We start from the raw sequence: 5741 nt of genomic DNA, 5'->3' as shown, positions 1-5741 counted from the left end.
TTGCTCATTTAGGTAACTACTGGGAAGGAAACTCCCTTTGTTTAGTCAGTTAACCAACAAACATTTATTAAATGTCTGCTATGTGCCAAGTACTATGTTAAGTGCTAGGGATATAAATTAGAAAGAAAGACAATCTTTCTCCTCAAAAAGCTTAAAATCTATTGGATGGGAAGACATACAAAAGGAAGCTAAAAAGTAGGGGATGGCGAAAAGGTTACCCATTTCAGGAATATGATGCAGAAGTCTAAAGGGCACAGTATATAGTTGGTAGGAAATGGGGAAAAGACTGTACTGGACCTGTATCTTATTTTATTAGTAATATTTTTCTTAATTATACGTAAAGGCAGTTTCAGCATTCACAAGATTTTGAGTTCCAAATTTTTCTCCCCTCTCCCCATTCCTAAAATGGTAAACAATTTGATATAGATTATAATATGGGCAATCATGTAGAACATATTTCCTTATTAGTCACAGTTGTAAAAGAAGAAACAGAACAAAAGGAAAAAGAAATAAAGAAAACAAAGTAAGTGAAAAAAAGTATGCTTTGATCTGCATCCAGAGTCCATGAGTTCTTTATTTGCATGTGGATAGAATTTTCCATCATGGGTCTTAGATCACTGTGTTGCTGAGAAAAGCACAGTCATTCAAGGTTGATCATCTCACAATGCTGTTGTTACTGTGTACAATGTTTTTCTGGTTCTACTGATTTCACTTTGCATCAGTTTCACCAAGTTTTTCCAGGTTTTCTTCTGAAATCTGCCTGTTCATCATTTCTTGTTGCACAACAGTATTCCATTAAATTTATATACTACAATTTATTCATGGGACGTCATCTTAAGTGGGGCTCCTCTCTCTAACCAGAAGGTTCAGTCAGAAGGGCTGAGGGTACTGACAGATGATTCTGTCTTGCAATATAATGAGATGTGGATAATATCTATGCAAATTGGAACTTACTCTTTAACTATAGTCTTTGATGGTAGCCTGGGGCATTGAGAAATTAAATGACTTGCCCAGGGTCACCCAGCAAGAATATATCAAAAATGAGACTTGAACCCAAATTTTCTTGGCTAAAAGAAAAGTTCTTTAGCTATTTTGTCATAGCTGCCTCTTGTGGTTCAGGAGAAAGTCTTGTATTCCAGATCTACTGCTAGCTATAGGACTTTGGGCAACTCATTTAAACTCTCAGAGCTTCCAATTCTAATTTTTAAAATAAAAGGATTAGACCCCCACTAAGGTCTCTTCTAGTTCTGACTATGATTTGTATAAAGGATTGCAATGCTCTGTCTAAAATTAGAAAATGCCACTGTGCCCAAGGGGCAGGGATACTACGTCCACCCCCTTGTCTTCTAAGCAGCCTCTCTACTCTGGACTCCTTCAGGCAATCCAGCCTGGCTTAAGTTCTAGGGGAGCCTGAACTTTTAAAGAGAAAGGAACAACATTCCTTCTCATACTCTTCAGCTTCTTAAATCCCTATTCCATCATCCCAGAAACAAATTACTTAAAGATTAGGTGATGGCTCATGTCTAGGATCTCCCCAAAGTGGAAATTATAAAGGTGATCAATATACAATATGAATCAATTATGAGACAGATATTCATTTCCTATACAAAAGAAAAACAAACTAAAACACGGAACACATTTATAAGTCTTAATTGAAAGAATGACAAAATTGGATTTAGTAACTAGCACTGCTCTAATTTCTTCCAGGAAGATAATGATTGAACTTCAACAGAAAATAGTTTGTGGCACTGCTCAATAGGCAGGGGCATATTTCATCTTGAATTTATACTGTTCAAATATTCCCTAGTGTCCTTCAACTAGTGATCATCTCAGCTGAAGAAATTCCCCTTAGAGTCATTCAGGTGGACCCAATGCAGTTCTAGACCTCTTAAACTCACAGTCACCTTCAGGTCTGAACATACCCTTTTTGATCCTAACATTCATACTCAAGAAAGGAAACAAAGCATAAAAGTCATCTAGGGGATATGGACTTCACCTAGCAGAAACTTCCTGCCCTGGTGCCCACATGAAAGCTGCCATGCTGTCAAAGTGGTAAAGGACTAACCCATTACCCATGCCTCAGTAGAAGTCTCAGAGTTGCATGATACCCCGTAGAGGATTGAAAGAAGAGAGTGAGCCATTACCTTTGTTGAGGATGTATGAGAAAACATGAGCAAGAATTGAAAAGAAGATGAGCAGGGCTTTAATCTGTATCTTTAGGGAGAATAAACAAGCCAATGAAATCATATATCCTTCAAAGTACACAAGTAATGCAATGAGTGACTGGGTCAGTGTGTAAGAGGAAACTTAATCAGGTTTGACTGGGTAAGATGCCTACAAAAGCACAGAACCCTTCTAAGAAATGGTAAGGAAGGTAACACATTCAGTCAGGGTAGACCTGCTTTTGTCTGATCTCTGCCTTGGATCATTGGAGCAGCTAGGTTAATCCCTGACCTTGTGGCAAGAAATTGCTTAGCAGTGGGTTTCAGACCTTCCTCAGCAAACATGCTGAACAGAGGGAGTTGTTGATTAATCATGTTCTCTAAGTGCCAACCTGATCTGGCAACACGTCATTGGCCTCAACAAAATGGGAAGTGTACTTTTGCAGATTGAACTACATGAGACAGAAGAAAAGCCTAACTGTCTTAAAACGATGCAACAAAAAGAGGTGAATGCATGAAGTAATTTCTGGGGACAGATGTAGTTAAACAGTACCACCAAGCAATTCATCTTAAAGACCTAAAGTCTATTTAGAGACATACAACAAATTCTTTTAGTTTTTATGTGCTGTTTTTTTTAATTGATATAAATGACTGTAACATTTACTGCTTCTTGTGTAGCCCCTTTAGCCTTACAAAAGAAATATTGAATTTTTGCGGACCTGAAAACTGCTTCAAATCAATGGATGGTCAATTATAATTGAGAAATATTTTTTCTGATCTGAATAGTTTCAATGAAATTGCATATTCTCCCTACTTCTCTATCATCTTCTTTACAGAATTGGCATATACGTTGCTACCCAGATCAGAGATCAGTCCTGAAGGTTTTAACCCTTTCATCTTTTTCACTAGGGTTACATTATTCTGATTGGTGACTCCTGCTACCCAACTCACTCTCTCTGACAGACTTCAGTCATGTTTCATTTCATTCCCTGAGAATCAACAAGTATTTATTAAGCACCTTTCAAGTGCCAGTTACTATACTAAGCAATGTTCTCCCCCCATTTTCTCACCAGAGTTGCTAACTGCTTGAATGCATACCTTTCCTTCTCTTCAGTTCTGCTATCACATCAACTGTGCTACTGTTCTTTAATGGAGATGTAAATCTTCCTTTGTCCCTATTCAACATCCATGCAATTTTCTAGATTGTCATGCCCCCCCCATCACTATCCCCTTATGTGGGTGGTCTCCCTATATTAGAATGTAATCTACTTTTGAGATGAGATTGTAATTGTTTTTTGACCTGTGTTCCTAGGGTTTAACCTAGTACTTGGCATAATGTGCTTAGTCAATAAATCTTTTTTCATTCATTTATATAATTTATAATTTCATTTGACCAAAATTTATTTACGACTCTAATGCTTGATCATTTAATCATTTCAACTCTGAGCAGCATTAAAATTCCCAAATCTAGAAAATGGGTTATTTCATCTCTTTGCAAGATGTTTAGTCAAAAAGACCAATTTGTGACTTCAAGACTTTTTAATAGAAAGTTAAAATGTGAAGATGCTAAAAAAGGCCTGTGCTTATGATTGACAAGTATAGCTTTGTTCCATGTTCTTCTACCACAATTAATCTAACTTTCCAGGGAATAGAAGGGACTTGTTGAGGCTACAGCTTGAACAGCAACACACTTGTTCTTTTCAGTACATCACCTAAGTCCTACTCATCCTTATAATGGGCAAGGCCCTAGGAGATTTAGATGTAAATTAATTCATCTACCCTTCTTATCATAAACACTATCTGTTTCTCACCTATGGGTCACATTAAAATGTAAGATGATACTTACCACTAACTTCTGTAATATTCTGTAATATTCTTTTTATGACCCAATTTGAGATTTTCTTGGCAAAGATACTGGAGTGGTTTGGCATTTCCTTCTCCAGTTCATTTTATAGATGAGGAAACTGAGGCAACATCATTAAATGATTTGCCTGGGGTCACATAGCTAGTAAGTATCTGAGACCAGGTTTGAACTCACGTCTTCCTGAATTCAGACTTTATTCGCTGTGTCACTTAGCTGACCTAGTTCATTCCTATAGTTTCTTTTACTGTTATGTACGGTAATAGTTTTAATGTCTTAATATATGAGTATACTATAGCCAAAGACTATACCACATCTCTACCAATTCTATAATTAAATAGTTTAATGTGGTTATTTTGGGCACCAAAATTTGCTGGTTTCTGGAGCACACACAATTTATCTTTGGTAGCTTAACAGTAATACTAGACTGGTTTTTGGTAAATGTTCACCCCCCAACTTCCTGGAATGATCAAAATTTCATTCAGAATTCCTGAAAATGTTTCTCAAAACTTTAGGCTTCAATCCATAACTTATTTTTTTAAAATATTCTTCTTTGTAAAACTCTTAATCTGAAATATACTCTTCCAAGTAAGAAGTATATAAATAATGCCTGAATGATTAATTAAAATTATAATGCATTTTGAAAATTCACTGTGCTACGAAACTAAAAACGTAAAGCAAGAGTGACCTAGCACGACCGGATCTCAAACTGTATTACAAAGTGGTAATTATCAAAACAACCAAGTACTAGCTAAGAAACATAGTGGTAGATCTGTAAAATAGATTAGGTACATGACCAGAGTAATCTAATTTTTGAAAAATCAAAACATCCAAGATTTTGGGAAAAGAAATCACAATATGATTACTGGGAAAAATGGAAAGTAGTTTGGCAGAAACTAGGTAGATCAACATCTCAAACTGTATAGTGAGATAAGATCAAAGTGGGTACATGATTTAGACATAAAGGTTGAGACCATAAGGAAATGATAAATGTTGGAGGGAATGTGGGAAGATTGGGACACTAATGCATTGTTGGTGGAGTTATGAACTGATCCAACCATTCTGAATAGCAATTTGGAACTGCGCCCAGAGGGCTATAAACCTGTGCATATTCCTTGACCCAGTATTACCACTCCTGGGTCCGTATGCCAAAGAGATCAAAGAAAAATGAAAAGGGCTTATATATACAAAAATATTTATAGCAGCTCTTTTTGTGGTGGCAAAGAATTGGAAACTAAGGGGATGCCCATCAATTGGGTAATGGAGAAACAAGCTGTTGTATATGATTGTAATGGAATGTTGCTATGCTATAAAAAATGACAAGCAGGATGATTTCAGATAAACCTGGAAAGACTTGCATGAACTGATACTGAGGGAAGTGAGCAGAACCAGGAAAACCTGTACACAGTAACAACAACATAGTTGCAACGACCACCTTTGATAGACTTAGCACTTCTCAGAAATGCAATGATCTAAGATAATTCCAAAAGACTCATGTTGGGAAATGTTATTCACATCCAGAGAGAGAACCATGCAATCTGAATGCAGATCAAAGCATACTATTTTCTTTTTTTTGTTTATTTTTTCTTTCTCATGGTTTTTCCTTTTTGTTCCAATTGTTCTTTTATAACATGACTAATGTGAAAATATGTTTAATATGAATTTATATTATATAGCCTATATCAGATTGCATGGCATCTTGGGAAGGGGGGAGGGAA

This window comes from Notamacropus eugenii, chromosome 6 (genome assembly GCF_028372415.1).
Source record: "Notamacropus eugenii isolate mMacEug1 chromosome 6, mMacEug1.pri_v2, whole genome shotgun sequence".
Lineage (NCBI taxonomy): Eukaryota > Metazoa > Chordata > Mammalia > Diprotodontia > Macropodidae > Notamacropus > Notamacropus eugenii.
The sequence above is the reverse complement of the archived record's forward strand: the minus strand, read 5'-3'. Positions refer to the sequence as shown.